The following is a 17,148-nucleotide window of genomic DNA, read 5'->3' on the forward strand; positions in this document are numbered from 1 at the left end:
AATTTGATAAATTTCTATTCTTTCTTTTTTGTTTTTTTTTATTCTTCTCTTCTTAGTAAATTGTGTCTAATCCAGTGCATTACTGCTCCCTATTAGGCTGTAGAGAACACAGTAAGCTTTACAGTGTGCTTATTTGGATGACCTGTTATAACTTGAGAGAATATTGGGAGTGCCATTATTCCAAAGAGGTGTAATACTCAAGGCACGTGAGTGCTTTGTAGCTCCCAAATTAAAAAAGGAGCTACGAAGGCACTGTACAGTCATCCTCTGACATGACATTATATCTTACAAACAAAACCACCAGTTCTTTCAAATATGTCTGTGTTGCTGGCTGTTTGTGAACTCAGCCTGTAAAAAAAAAAGATAAAGTGATACATATTCCTGTAAACTGTGTGTAAAAGTTGTTATGTATGCATCCAAGTAAATGGTGGACACTTCTGGGTCAATTGTAATTTGAATCTGTTCCCTCAATGTACAATTAAAGCACTACTGAGGAGCGGTGTGCTCCAATTATATTTTCCCTAATGTTCAAACATTTCAACAGTGTGTACTTCACTCCCACTCAACATCTGGAGTTGGGCGACAGGCCTTTGGAATACTTCATCTGTAGAGCTTTTCAGAGTGCCCCAGATCTATCATCGCAGGGCCATTGAGGCTCATTGTGTGCATCCATTAACTGTATCTGTGGCAGACCTTTACAAAGGGCCAATCTGAAGAGGGTCACTGGTGCATGGGCCCCAGCCATCATAAATCTGGTGCAGACCAGAGATGAACCTCCCCTGTGTTTAACTGTGAGTGGTTTAATCAGTGCTACCACTTCTTGGGTGGGATGGTGGGGATTAAGTAGTTGATGGGAACTCAGGGCACAGAAGGGGACAGAGTCCATAAAGCGTCACTCTTTTTTTTTTCCCCAAGTTCATAGACTAATGACTGCAGACTAATCATTCAGCATGTGTGCATTGCTTGAAGGTCAATTACATTTCAGTGTTGGGCAGTCCCAATACCTACACAATCTTAATGTACACATTAATACAAAAAAGACTGTCAGGAACGTTTCCAAATTTCCATTATCTTTGCTTTCAACATATTTTAATAGAGTGTCACAATTTGATGTACCATGAAGTAGAACATGGTACAGAATGTCTTGCACATGACAACCATCTTATTTGATGCTTCCATATGCAGCCCCTTTTAATTTGATAACCCCAAATAAAATTAGATAACCCAATTCCCTTCATATGTCATCTAATAAGTAAACATATTTCCTCTGTGGGTAATTTAACCTCTGTATAATTTCAGCTGTTCTGTAAAGCGGGAGAGAGCATCATCAAGAAATACATCAGAAAGGTCATTGATAAAGTTGTGAAAAAGTTTAAAGCGGGGTTAGGTTAGAAAACAATATCCTGAGCTTGTTTTGTGCACTGTACCATCAATCATCTGAAAACGGAAAGAGTATTGCACAACTGAAAACCTTCTAAAGTACGGTCCTCCACCAAAACTGACTGACTGGGTAAGGTGAACATTAATCAGAGAGGCCAAGAGGTTCACTGTAACTCTGGAGCTTTACAGTTCAGGTGGGGAAATTGGTTGACAGGACAACTATTTGTCATGCACTCCACAAATGTGGTCTTCAGCGAAGAGTGGTAAGAAGAAAAACACTTTGAAAGAAAACCAAATAAAGTACTTTTTGTAATGTTTGACAGGTCATGTATTGGATACAGATAACATGTGGTGAGAATGTGCTCTGATCAAATTAGACCAAAATGTAACTTTTGGAAAAAGCAATATGTGATAGAAAACTAACACTGCAAATGGCCCTGAATAATGAAAGCCTGAAGCTCATGTGGGGAGAAAAGCTGGTCAGAGTTGATAGGAAAATGGAAGTGGAGCTAAAAAGACAAAAAAAGTAGTTTGCTTAATTTTGTTTCTATTATGTTTTATTAAAGCTCTGTCAAATTAAAACGACTTGTGCCAAAATCACAACCACCATTTGTAAAATTGGCGTACACTGTTGCCTTGCTAGATTTGCTTTCCTGCTCTTGGAATGCTAAGCAGTATTCCAGAATGCTTTGGCATGCTTATAAAGTGTCCCACTAATTTGCATACCAGGCCTTGGGAATAGCTAATTTCTACATGCAATAGATCATTGTTTGAGTTCAGTTGTTCTAAGAAAAATCAGCAGGATGAATTTTCCTTAACACTCACTATCTAACAGTTTGAGGCCAATAATTTACATTTTATGGCTTTGCCTTTCTTTCTGCTCTGTACCTCCAGATTTGTAGGCATCTCAGTCAGCATATCTCCCACTGGAGTCTGTGGGTGTCCTCTTAAGCGAAATGAGCTCCTATTGGTCTTCCAAATGCCTTCTACCCACACACATCAAAACGCTCCCCTCTCATCTCCAATCGGTTCCTTGTAAATCCTGGCAGTCATTACAGTGTCTGAAACACAAAAGAAACGTTTCTACCTTAATACTGTCCCCGGGTGCACAGAGATGAAGAGCGGGTATTGGCAAAAAGAGAAGAGTGCCTCCGCAGAAGCCCCTGTCCTCCTCTTTTTTCACATTGTGAATGATCAAGCCTCAGAGGAAGATTCAAGTCAAGTGTTGGTAAGTCCATGGCTTCTTTTGCTTCCAAACACTGCAGGGTTTTTGATTAAGTACCCAGGGAATTTCTCACATCAGTTATACAATTCATCATGTTTGGTGGTTGATGTCAAATAATGGTTTAAATAAAGCTGTAATGAGATCGGTAATAAACAAATGAACAAGATCAGGACTCTATAAGTATTGATGCTAAATTCAGGTTAACGGAATGTGGTCACCATACCAAATCTCCTTCCCAAAATATGTACTCCAACAAACATGTTTTATCACTGTTTTAAATCAGTCTTCAATCTGAAATTTGTAAATGCAGAACCACCAAAAAATAACCACCATGCATGCAAATCTTTTATGTGGTATTTTCTTATTTCAAGGAGTATCATGCAGCTGTCTTTCAATGTTATGCATTCCTTTGTTGTAAATTTACATCTAGGTGCATTTGCATTTTAAACATTTCTTTGCTACTCATATATATTAATCTTGTATCTCTGAATTTAGTTTAAAAAAATTTAATGTTCTTTTATTATTTGTTTATTTTTAGGAACATTTCAGCTAGCCAACCAAACTCTTTAAAATGATTTTTATGCTTGATTTGTGTTATTGTACTGTCTCATTTTTTTTCTCATTCCTCATTCTTATATCTTGATGTGTTTTTTTTACATTTTTTATCAATTAGGGTCATATTGTTTTGTGCCTTTTTTCCTAATTACTTTATTGAGATATTTTATGTAGGACCCAAGGGACCTGGAGTTGGCTTTGCCTCAATCCAGGTATCTTATTAGCAAGTTTGGTTTTCAGACTAATCTCACAAAAACATTTCTCTAAATATTTATGACTTTCATAAAACTTGAACATAATAAATTAGATGTGTTTTATTTTAAATAAAGGACTACTTAATGAATTACTTTAAACTTTAATTTTATACTTATTACCTTATAAGAACCAACATCTGTGAACTTAATTGTATCTTTTTTCTTTTTCTTTTTTAGTTTTTATTCCTGCCTGAAAAAAAAAATACATTTGAATTACAAATCCACTGTCTGGAAACTGTGGATTTGTAACTGTATTTTTGGCTGTTGTAGAAAAAGACCGCAAAGACACTTTTAATCTGCTGTAGTTGTCATGCCAGGCCTCTATATGGTACTGTGATTTTAGCTTCTACCTCACAAGTTTCCAGCAACCCGTCTCAGTCTCCAATGAAGTTCTTATGTAACACGTACTGTATGTGCTAGACTAAACAAATTAAGCAGGACACACTTCAAACTGGTATACTGAAGCAGTTTATTTGAATGCAAGTATATTCTAATTTTCAAAGTAGGCTATTGGTTACGATGGGGCTTTTATCCAGGGACAAATGTATTGTGAAATAGACTGATGAAGCTCCAAATTTTATTGTCATCACAATAAATGCCATTGTGATAACTTTGTATTGCCCAAACCTAGTACTGGCATTGCTGAAGAGCATGTACCATTTCATGGGAACTGTATTTTTTGTTGACTGTCACATCTTTTAGTATGATAATCTGCTCTACGGCAAAGCTAAACTGGTTTAGGAATTATTTGACAAGCACAAAAACAAGTTTGAGGTCCCAGCTTGGCCTCCAAATTACCTAGGAGTGAATATAATGGTGTATCTTTGAGATGTGCAGGATAAAAAGACTGACACATGGATGCTCCACTTATTAAGTTACAGGACCTAAATGATCTGCTGCTAACATCTTGGTGCCACAGCAGTGTCCATGACCTAAAACAGCAGTAATCAAACCACTGCTGAAAGACAAAACAATCTGGACAAAAAAATTGCAAGCCAGTCTCCAATATTCCATTAATTGGCCAGGTTAATGAAACAGCTGTGCTCCAAAAGTTAAATACCTTCTTGACAATGACCAACCCCTTTCATGTCTTTCATTCTGGTTTTTCCAGACTGAAACATCTTGGGTTCCATACTGAACCCAAGACGCTCAATCGTGTGTTCCAGTCTTGTCAAAGAGTTAACTGACTTTTGCATAAGTACAGGCTGTTACTGTGTGATTTCAGTGCAACATTTGATGCTATTGATGGCATATTATTGAAGCGACTGGAGCTCTGTATTAAACGCTACGGTAAAGCATTTGACTGTTCAAGTTTTATCTAAAGAGAGATTTCTTTGTGTCTTTGTGGAAAACATTTCATTGCAACTTAAAAAATCACAATCAGAGTATCTCAAGGTTCCATCCCAGGGCCTCTCCTTTTGTAATTGTAATTGCAAAGGACATTTTCATAGTTAAAGGATCAATGTCTCAACAACATCTTGAGAAACTCATCCATATATTTATCTTTAGTTCAATTGATTACTGTAACATTGTCTTCACAGTTCTGCCTAAAATATCAATCAGACAGCTGCAGTTGATCCAGAAAAATGCTGCTTGTGTCCTCACTAAAACTAGGCAATAGAGCAAATTACCCCAGTTGCAGAGTCTTTAGATTGTCTCTGTCGCTCAGAGAATGGACCTTAAAATACCTTTTTTAGTGAATAAATCACTGCGTGGCTTAGCTCCAAAGTACATTAAACATCTGTTGTGATTGCATCAACTTTCCTCCAGACCTCTCAAGCCTTCTGGCTCAAGTATACTCTGCTTCAACTGAATCGGATCCAAACATGGAGAAGCAACATATAGTATTCATGCTCCTCTAATCTGGAACAAAATTCCAGGAAACTATAAAAATGCTGAAACACATCTTTAACTCAAGGCTAAAAACCCATTTGTTTAGAGTTACTTTTGATTAATGTTAACTGGGACATGATGATGATTAATTGCAGTATGTATTTCCAATGTTTCAAGACTTTCCTTTATTTTCACACATGTAATATTTCTTTCTTGTTTGATTTTTTTATGTTCAGATCATCTAAAACACGTTGCATTACCATGCTTCTGAAATGTATGATACAAATAAACATACCTTCTCTTTCATTCCCTAAGATCTACTCAACCTGTAAGGACTGTTTGGCAGTAGAGGGATACCAGCACACTATCAGGCAGGTGATCATATTATGTTTATTTGATCTAATGAAGCACCACTTTGATTAAACAAACAAAAAAAAGAGCAGCAGATACTTATGAGAAGATCATTACCAATGTGCAAATATGAATATCGTCCTTGATGATGCTGTTCTCCATAGACTGCTTCAGTGATCCACTAGTGGGGTATTCTCGGCTGCTGATGGGGGGACAACTGGGTCTGTGTTCCAAAGCCCAAGGTGGAGGGGGCCCAGAACTTGATCCTCACAGTACCACATTATGGTCAAGAATATTGTTTTAAGTCAGAAAAATACTGCTGCAATTTCTCAGCTATGATAGGAAGGTTTGTAACTCAAATCTAAAGAAAAAACATTCAAAAACCAATGCATGGAGCAGGTAGGAGAAAGGTAAGGGAGAAAATTTATCATGTCTTTAAATGTTAAATATTAATGAATTTTCTAATACTTCCAGAATGCCATGGGTCCGGGGGTCAATCTAACATTATCCTGTTGTGCGCCCAGGCAAAGCAGTCAGCTGGCCTGGGGTTATTCATCCCAGTTCTGCAGCAGCCAGATTTTACCTTCTGGTGATGGGGAGCATAAGTTGGATAAAATATGATCTGTTTGTATAGACGATTATATTTTTCCCCATTATTCATTTCTTGTGTTTGTAACATTGATGACTTAATAAGAAGAGGCACAGGACATAAACTGCACAGGAATGAAGTGGACATTATGTTTCTGTGGAAATCAAAAACATATAAAGACAAACTCAACATGGCTTCCTGTTTGTGATTGTTAGGTATAAAATTTAGGTTCACTCATGCATAACAATGTGTTTTATTAAATGGCAGTCATATGTGGTGTAGTTTAAGGAATTTCCCTGTGTGCATTCAGTTGGAGATAAGATTATCCCTACTGGTGTACAATGGCTTATTTTACAGCAAGTAGAGATATTGTCAAAAGAGATTATACATGTAATCCCTTTTCAGACTCTCTTCTGTAAGATCCACAGAATATACATTGTGTGCTGAAAAAAATGAGAAAACAGATTCAATTTTTTTAGGCTTAGCAACTTAAATTCGAATTACACTGCTTGCTTACATGCTGTTGTCAATGATATTTGGAATCTTTGTAAGAAAGCTGAAGTGATTCTTTCCCTATCTCTACTTCTTTGTGTATCTTCTTGTTTTTTCAAATAAAAATGCTGAGTGACATCTTTTCCCTCAGGCTTTTACTTAAAATGGACCCGCTATGAAGCTACACTGGGCTTCAAAAGCTGTACAGTGACAGGTCTGGGTCTCCAAAATGACACCAGCTACAGCGGTTTGCAAATAGAAAAAAGAAGAAAAAAAAACAGAGAGTGAAACAAAGCAACTGTAAGAGTTGTAGTGAATGTAGGAGAGCAGACAGATAAACAGCAGAGACGTCTCAAAGAGGGAGAGCCCATCATCCAGCTTTTTTTTTTGTTCTCTGCTGTGCTGGTTCGCAATGCCGTGCCATTCGCAATGTTGGAGCTTAGATCTAGAAATCCAGCAAAACAAGGTCATTCTGCAGCACTCCCACGCATCTCAGTTCCATGACAAGTTGGGGACACAGAGTGTCAAGAGAAAAATGTTGCCTTCTTTTATTTTTCCTTTTTTGTCACACTTTTAAATTTTAGTCATCAAAATAATTGTAAGAGGATAACCTGTGTAATTACAAAAGGTTGTTTTTAATTGAGGATTTTACTCATTTGTGGGAGAAAACACCCGGTGTGGAAAATGTATTTGCCCCTCAACTTACTGCTGTGTGCTGGGTTAACTGGTATGTTTATATAAAAAATAGTCTGTTCAGGGATTTACAATTAGCTCCCTCTTGGAAGGTGAGAGGTCAGCGCTCTCAACAGGCCGGGCTGAGAGCGTTGCTAAGATAAACTGACAGCCACTTTCCTTAAATAAAATTCTAGTTTCTTAATGTAGTTTTCTACATAATCTATGTATCTGTGCTGATGGTAGAAACATTTAATGATGAACAGATTTATCTTTAATACACCAATTAATACAGTGCAAACCACTTCAACAATTTACTATACAGAACTACAAATTTAAAAAAGACACCAACCTATTAAAAAACACACCAACTTTAAGTAAGCAAATTACATATTAAGAAAACATAACATTAACTGAGCACAATTACAAATTAGGAAAACACAACATTAACATGGAAGTCATAGGTTCCAGTGAGAAACCTGAGACACTGCTGACTGAACAACATCACTTTTGACTTTAGAAACGGAAGTTATTCCTTTGTTTATAAAGGCCAGAAAAGAGTCACAGCCCAAACTACAAAGAAGAATGAAGCTAAGCTTTGTGGTATGTTCTGACTCTAAATATGCCTGGATAACAGTAACAACATTTGCATCACTGGTAGCATTTTCAACAAACAAGCTAAAGCCTTACATTTTGTTCATGTTAGTGTGTTTGTAATTTGTGGTTGTGCTTAGTTAACGTTGTGGTGGTTTTTTTAATTTGTAATTGTGCTTAATTAATGTTATGTTTTCAAATATGTTGCTGTGTTTTTAAATTTGCCGCTGTGTTTAGTTAATTCTTGAAGTTGTTTGCACTTCAGGCCCACCGTAAAATAATCTGAAGAGATGATTGTTGCTGTTGTACTGTGCATGGGTGGAAACCAAGCCTGAGTGCAAAAGTGCAAGATGGTGTGACTGACATCATTGTTTGTAAGTGTTTTTGGTTTGCATTAACATGGAGATGTTTGCAATCTAAGAGGTTTCACTTGGAAGCTGGGTCAAAATGCCATTTCCATGTAAGTGAGAGGACAAAACATAACATTTTCTTTCACCATCCTGGCCTTGTTGAGTTAACAGGGTCTGAGCTGTGAAGACTGTTTTACCCTACTTCATGGTGTCCAGGTCGAATTGGCTACCTTTTTTCCTTTGAAAAATTTGAGTCAGTTCTTGGCTTCCAAGTTAATGATAATGAACTTTATTGAAAAATGGACAATGTACAACTCAAACATAAGTGCCACCATTTGACACATTTTACTCAATTATAGCTAAAGCTAATTCACATCTGCAGTCCTCTGACTAGTTATGAAAACGGATACTCAATACAACAACAAAACAAGACAGAATACATAACACTACAAATTGCTTTCCAATCACAACACATACACACACAATCTGCAATCACTGGCACACACACCCCCGCACACGCACCACGCCCACGCCTACGCACGCCGGCACACACAGTCATGCACTTAATGTTTGCAATTGCCAATTTACACTGTTATAAAGCAGACATGCATGTTTAACTGTCACCGTACACCAAGAAATTAATTGGCATTGCTCATCCAATTATTGATTAATGTGTCCTAATGATGTCTCACTGTTTTCTATTTAAGGTACTAATGGACAGCAACAGAACCCAAACTTAGCATGTTGATTTTATAATTTCAATACCAGAGAATCTGCAGAAAAATAAATAAATATTACCCCTAAAAAGTAGCCTAAAAATGCAAAAACAGACCAGCATTTTCAAATAATTATGGCTAAAATTGTTACTGAAATAAATTAAATCAAAATATTTTATTGAATGTTGAGCATCTCTTGGTGTTAAAAGGTGAAAAAAATTAACTAAAATTCTTGTGCACTCCATAACTGGTTGCCATATTTCCCCCCTAATCAGAATCTATATATATTGTTGTTTAGTCTGTATAATTGAGGAAAGAATTGTAGACATGAAGGCGTTCATGAGGCCAAGCAGCTTCTCATGACATTTGTAGTTTAGAATTAAACTGATGACCGCCTGAATAAATGGCCACCTCTTTTCATTTAACGCTTTCGCTTCCCACTCAGGAGCTGACCCAGTTGGCACGTCTGCAGTCACTGCACTTCATCACTGTACATGTTCACACTATAGAGACAACAGCACTGAAAATGATTGGGCACACTGCAGGCATGCTCTCTTCTTTGACGTGTTATATTGTTCTTGTTTGTGTCCATGACCGCTTCCAGTATGCAGAGAGTACCAATAATAAAGTCGCTTTAGATGTCTGAGCTCTGTGTTTGGGGCTTTGAAAGCATGAAGATGAATTATTCTTGTTGGCAGGCCTGCATAACTGCTTGCTTATAAACTGAAGCATTTATAGGTTTCTTAGTTTTGGCACCTCTATCCTCATCTGTCTTTTTTGTTCTGCTTTTCTTTTCGCAGATGAAGTGATGTTTAAAGGAAAACATCACAACATAACGCCAGGGTATTTAGGAGAAATTTTGGTATGCCATTATCTTAGAGCAGATGAAACCAGTTTCCTGTCTGGTCCTAACCAAGCAATATTACAGAGCAAGACAAAAAGAACATGACTTTTAAGCAATGAAAATATGCTTTCTGCTGCAAAACTCGATGCATGGAAACACACTAGTGTGACACAGAAGTCGTAGACAGGTCTGCAAAACAGAATTCTCATGACATATTTTGCTGTCATGCCTCCTGCCTCTTATGGATGCTGTTAGTTGCTCACAAGACACCATTTGCTCCGGCATCAAATGTTGCTGTAGTCAGTGAATCACAGTTTTTGCACCGAAGGACACCTTGTACATACCTCAGAGACGGTACCAGCTGTGAGAGAACAGGAGTATTTATGCCCTTGGGAATGAGAACAAGTTGGCCTTTAAATGTCTTGAAAAATATGTGAAAACAACGCTGCAGCTTTAGAAGCTTCTGACAGGCTCATCAGCATCATTTGAGTCAACCTAACTTGACCTACATAAGTCTGGTTCAACTTTGAAAACAGTTTACAAATGTCTCGGGGTACTACATTTATCTTTGCGAACAGCAGCTTATACCACAGAACTGTCAATTCCACACACATCTAGATGACATATGTGAATAAATCACATATACTAGGATAAAGGAGTATTTGAATGGATTTTATGTCTGCTCATACCCCAAAAGCAGCTAAACAATATACCAGTGCTCCAAAACTGGAGCACTGCAGTTAAAAAAAGAATCACATTTTCTAGACATTGTTGCCAATGATTGATAAATAATCTAATTGACATGTGTCAAACTCAAGGTCTGTGGGCCAAATGTGGCCCACCGCAGCTTTTTATGTTACTGTTTAAACTCCAAATTACATGAATAAGTCCCTTCAGTTTTTCAACAAATCAGCAAAACTCACTCAAAGTTCACACAAAATCTACAGATTCCCAAATTTATTTAGGATTTTTACCGCAATTTTTTCTCAAAATTGGCCAAGAACATTGGGTTTACATGAATGTTGTCTCAGCCTTTCTTGATGTCAAGTTATAGTCTGTGATTCATACAGCAATTAATAAAAAGTCACGTTTAACATCATACATTAGCACAAATATAAAAATAGCACAACTGTCCCTTTAAGAACATTCAGATTTTTGATATGGCCCAAAATAAAGATGAGTGTGACACCCTTGATCTAATTGTTTTGGTATTTGTCTTAGACATTTCCCTATTAAAAGATGAAACACTAAATTAAATCAGAGCAATAAAATGCATTTTGTCATTGTATTTATTCAAAAGGCTAAACAGCATTTTGAAGACTCTCACAGAGGATGCCCAAGAGGGTAATATACATCTCAGACCAGGAATCGATCCGCACCAATTTCTGCAGCAACTTATACAGAAAAAAAACCTGTCTGGTTTCACTTCCTCTTTCTGTGAGCACAAAGGTCCTTTTTTCCTAAGTCAAAACAGAAAATATTCACAGCTCAAAGGTCAATGATTGCAGGAATAATTATTAGTTATGTATAGATGTATCTCCTTGAGACACCAGCCCACAAGTTGGAACTCTTGAAAGTGGCTTTAATATACAGTATAATGACTCCTTGCACACTGTCATATCTGTTACTACAAAAGCTGAAGATACCATGGTCAAGCTATTGTATCTGACATTTTAAAGCCAGAACTCCAATTCAAATTAAAATTTCTGGTTGTACTTTGATAAAAGGACCTGAGAGTGAAGATGTCTTGCATCCATTCTGGCTGAAAGAATTGACCCAGCAAAGATGCTGTTGGAATACTGACCCAAATCTCTCATCCACATCTGGGTTAGCAAAAATTTGTTTTTCATTCTTGTTCTTTATTTTTTTCCATTCTAGACATCAAGATACATAGGAACTTAATTCAACATTTGTATTATGTCGTCGCGTCACAGTTTTTACTAAATTAATAGAATTTTAGTGTTCATAAATCAAGTTTCATAATCTAAACCTATGCAGCAAGTCTGGTTGTTTTAATTTTACAGCTAAATAGAATAAGTGGAGTATTAATATATTTAGATGTATCTACTAGTTTGGACTTCTTTGAACTGGTTAAGACAATTGTGGTTGGTAATCCTCAACTGAATAGTAGACACAATAAAGTTCTGCTACATTAACATTTTTTGTATATTTGGGGAAAGCTATAGAAACTAAAATGTTTCAGATGACCAGTAGGAAAATATTATGGTCAGACAAAGATATCCAGAGTTAAAACAAGACAAAGTTTTCATGACATTATTTCATTTATTGATAATCAAAGGGATTCACACCAACCTGATTTTATCTATGTAGCCTGCGTTATATTTTGGGTTCATTCATTTCAATTCCTGTGAACAGTAAAAAAAAAAAAAGAAGAAAAAAAAAGAGTTAAGATGTTTAAAAATGTTTAAAAAGCAATTTCCAAACACTAGTAATATTCCTATGTCAAATGCCTTTGTTATGTACAATTTTGTATTTTATTTCTGTATTTAATAATTGCCTAATTATTTTACTAGTTTCTAATTGGTTAAGGATACTGATCCTTGTTGCGCAATTGGAAGGGGAGAAAAAAAAGAGAGAGTTCGACGGAGGGAGGTGAAGGAGACAGTCTGCTCGGTTGTTCCTCCCAGTTAGCATAAGCTAAGCTAAAACTTTCCCAGCTAAGGAAAGGCAGCTGCAGTCAAGTGTTCGGCCAGGACATTTATTAAAGCAGTGGACTTTGGTTATGTGCGGTGGGACACTTTTCCTCTGTTTTATTCAAGAAGTCGCAGCTTGGACTGTTGTGAAAACTGACGCGACACACGCGAGAGCACGCTAGGTTAAAAGACAGTGAGGAGGGTTGGCTACCGCGTTGGGGAGCTACACGACTGCTGTTCTTTGTGAACTTAGAGGCGAGAATCGTCTTGGACACCGGAGGAGTTGTGGTTTCGTTTGGAAAAGGCGACCGAGATCGACTACACGGTGGGGACCGGGAGATTCAGTGCTGCGGGAGTCCATGCAGGAGGCGCGTGCGGAGCCACGACAGGTCCACGCTGTGAGCACGTGAACGCTCTACTCTTCACTTCTAAACGCAACGAGTCAGGTACCGAGTCAATTTCTTTTGTTTGCTCATTGAGTGAAGCGGCCAGTGTTTAAGTTTCCAGGCCCCAACGCACTCAAGCGACGTTCAGGCCTGCAACGGGTACTTTTTTGGGTCATTTTAGTTATTATAAAGCCGGCATAGCTTAGGATTTGCTAATGACTTTGATGATTTTGTTTGTTGTGTTTGTTTGTTAATGCCCTGAAAGCTCTCACCAGATCCTGTTACAATGCACTTTACAAACATGGAATTTCAATTCAGTTACACATACATTCCAGTCTTCACGAAGAACTTTATTTATTGCAAATGTAGTAAAACATGTTTACAATATTAAATATGGTTATGTGTTTACAACACTCATTATCTCTGAAAGACTGTTTTTTTTAGGGTTGGTATTCATACTAGTCAATGCTGAGCAGCAGTCCTGTCTCCCAGCTTTGTGAAATGGCAGCTATTTCAAATGTATTTGTGTTGCCGATGAGCAATCAGCATCATTCCTGGAGTTCCTTCAAGGGCAGGTATGTTGACAATTTAAATAGCAGCTTTGCTGCAATTTTGAAATGCTGAAACTACATTTAAATTACCTGCTCTCTGAGCTTATGTTTCTTTAACCAATTCTGCTTTATTTGGTTATTCATAATGTTCCTAAAAGAAACGTAAGGTAAACTTCTCCTGTTTCACTTTATTCCATTTACAGTTACAGAAACTTTCCGGTCCAGCTAACCTTCACGGTACAATGGAGATGAACTGGAAAATAATAATCCAACATGTTTTTCAAATTTTTACCTTTTTTCTTTTTATTGAAAGCTGAAGTTATTCTACTGTCTGCTGTACAGTACTTCGCATCAGTTATTGATTTTTTTTTTCTTTGTTAAGTTTTCTCTTCCAGAAAATGTATGTTGGACGTAGGTTTGTCAAAAACCTTACGTCATCCAGAAACCTAAACTTCAGTTGGTAAACTGTTATTCACTGCTTTGCAGCATGTCCAATAAATTAAGCAGAATATTGTTTTTTTTTGTTTAGTTTTTTTTTTTTTTGACTAACTACAAGCTTGATCTGTTTAAGATACCATAAGATACCAAATTGCTTCAATTGTTTTTATTTTTTCCTACGAATTTCTTTAATGTCATGCATTTTTGGGGGGTTTGCATAAAATTCAGCTGCAGCAACATGCAGCAGAACTACATCAGCCCTGTTGTACGGAGCACCAGCTGGTCTCTGTGTCTCTCTGTGGGTATTTGTTTGCTCACAATAAAATTTTTCCATGGAATAAACAAGTTGAGCAGGGAGTCCTCTCACTGTTTCAGGAGAACATTCTCCTTTGTGCTGTAAGCCACTTTTACTCTTTGTTCTTTGTGCTAAAAATACTCACTTGGACAAAAACAGGGAAGGAAGAAAAAACAGGAATTAAAATTATTCTGGTAAAAGAGATGAATGTTGTATGGAAAAGTTATTGAAGATTTTTTTATAGCTTTAAAAAGAACAAAAAGTGTATTTGACTTATAACTTTAAAAGCTTTTTAAGTATATTAATAATAAGCTTCTGGTAATATTTCTTACAAGATAAAAGCTAGAAATCAGTACTGTATAAGCATCTTGTTTAGTGTAGAGGTACTGTATGTCTTTTCACATTTAGAGTCTGAATTGTTGTGACCTTTACAAAATACTTCTAGTTTAGACAGATTTGGTGAAGAGTGTCTGTGTAGGTCCAGTGTTTGTCTAGTCTACTCTAACACGTGAATATTGTTTAATCTAAGCCATTCCAAAGGTAGCTCTGGTTCCTGACTCATGTCCTGTCAACAGATTTTCCCACCGAAGCTGTAGTTCTCTGCAGATCCTCCAGCTTTACTAATGCCCTTTTGGTCAGGTTTAGTCAATGGCTATATCTTTGTTGTTTTGCAGTTACATTTTTTCAGAGGGATTTAAACTTCTCCACAATCCTAAGTCTGACCTGTCTGCTGCGCTCTTTGTTCTGCTTGTAATGTGTTAGTGTTTGATCACTAATTTTCTTTTACAATCCTCAGAGGCCTTTCGTGGAACAACTATACTTGAAATAATATGGGTGCACTGGATTTTATTTGGAAGTATCAGATTAAAAGGGTCCTTACTACAAATGCAGTCAGGTCAGCAGTCAGGGGCTACTGTGAATCTCCGTATGTTCGCGTGCTTTGATTAAGGAGTTCAAAAGGACACTAAACCAGGAGTAAAGCTATCCCCACTGTAAGCCGCCCTGCTTTTGAAGCTTGTCTCTATTCAGCACTGAGGGCAAAGAGTGAAATCAAAAAGCAGCAGGCATTTGTGAAAACGTTGATCTGAGGAGGAATTAGCCCATACAGGGTAAAAACTAATTTAACATCATCCAGTCACGGTGCAAATCTGCTTTACACCTTCTGAGAGCCAAGGAGTCAACTTCAGCAGAGTGGGGAAAAAAACAGTTAAAGCTATTTATTAAATTATGGGAATTTGTCAAATTAAATTTTAAAGTCAAGCAGACAAAGGGAATCTTATAATTACCAGTTTATGACTGCTTACTGTTACCAGCTGACATTTGTCAGAGCTGACTGATGATTAGTAGTTCTGCTTTACAGTAAAGAGCTGTTATTCACTCAATGACATTTTACAGATGTCAAACTAATAATAGGGTGATTAATGCTCAGTAAAATTAATGTTTACCCTGTAGTTTTTTTGACAATGTGTGAGTGAAAACTGATGTTCTTTGAACTGACTAAGCTTTGGAGTTTTGTTCCCCCCAGTTGGCTGATGGCTCATCACTGGCTCTGAGCCATCCGCATAAATGGCTGACTACAATGGAGTCAGCAGACAGGAAAGTCAAGACAACCTAGTGCCCTCTTTTCTCCTCCATACAGACAGATATGTCGCCAACACCCTGTGTAATCAGCTGCACATTGATCTGAGAGCCATCTCCCCATCAGCGCATTTATAAATCACTGATCACGGAAGTCCTGCGCTGCAGTAGGCACAAGACACCGTAGCCAATTTGTTACTGGTTGCAAAAAAATGATCCGGCTATTGTGAGAATTTGGCCAGGAGGGACTGAAAACCATAACGACAGCAGGGTGATGGGATGTCAAGTGTTTAAAAGCATGAATAAATCTCGAGGCTTTCACTTGTTTCTCACAATGCCCTCCCTGCTTTGACTTGCTTTTTTGCATATTCAATTTCACAGGAAAATAGACATATCAAAAGTATTTCTTAGGAGTGAGCAGCTGCTAAATGTGAATGCTTTGCTTAGCCGTTTTCAGCTGTGATAAAGAAAAGTTAGTGAGTTTGTGTGTGAGTAAAATTAAATGAGGAAAATAGATGGTCTGGGTGTCTTTTAATGCGTTTCCATGGTTTATGATTACACATCCTTTTGTGGAGCAGCTCAGCCATTCATGCAAGAGAAACCACAGCAAGATGAGAAATGCCTTGTGAGCACTCACAGGCGGCAGAAAATGACATTGAACATTGGCGGACAAGCTGAAAATCCCCCGCTTCACTGATATGCATCTTTTGAGAGGAAAGGCGATCATCATTTTATTTTATTTTTTTGTCTCAGAGCTTCTCGCACCATCAACCTGTGCCCTCTCTGCTAGCTGTGACCACACTGTCAGGGGCTGTGTATGCACGGAGACTAATAGCAGGAATGGGTGGGCCCTGATAAATGAGAGCTGATGAATCAGAGAGAGAACAATATCAGCTGGAATGGAGGGTGAGCTGCTGGAGATACGGCTGAAATCTACAATAAAACAAAGCAACGGGAGGCAGCACAATGCCCTGAAAAAGCATTTGTCCTAGAAGGATTTATGTTTTTCCTTTTTTAGTTACTCTTAAATGTTCCAGATGATCAAACAAAGATAATAGGATTAAATCCACAAAGTAGTTTTCAAATGATGATTTCATTTGCACAGTAAATACAACTACCCAAGCCTTCTTGGTCCGCATGAAAAATTATTTACCCGTACACCACATATCTGGTTATGCCATAAAATTGCTGGATGCTTTCTGGTGGGATTTTTATGCAGAGATCAGATTTCATGGTTTTATCAATTCTAACATTTCGCTCAGGTTCTGACATAGAAATACAGCTTCAAACCATCATACCACCACACCACCATCATCTTGTGACCTATCTTATCTATCTTAGTTTAGTGGCCGATGTAAAAAGAAGCATTTCTTCCAAAAATGTTCAGCTTT

At 37.4% G+C, this 17,148-nt stretch overlaps 1 long non-coding RNA gene across 1 annotated transcript; it reads left to right on the forward strand.

Moving 5' to 3' along the window:
- The first annotated feature begins 2,462 nt into the window (after positions 1-2,462).
- Positions 2,463-6,817, forward strand: LOC116722167 (uncharacterized). The gene is made up of 2 exons (XR_004339720.1): positions 2,463-2,608; positions 5,563-6,817. It is a non-coding gene; the product is annotated as an uncharacterized LOC116722167 (long non-coding RNA).
- The last annotated feature ends 10,331 nt before the right edge of the window (positions 6,818-17,148 follow it).

Source organism: Xiphophorus hellerii, chromosome 6, assembly GCF_003331165.1.
Source record: "Xiphophorus hellerii strain 12219 chromosome 6, Xiphophorus_hellerii-4.1, whole genome shotgun sequence".
NCBI lineage: Eukaryota > Metazoa > Chordata > Actinopteri > Cyprinodontiformes > Poeciliidae > Xiphophorus > Xiphophorus hellerii.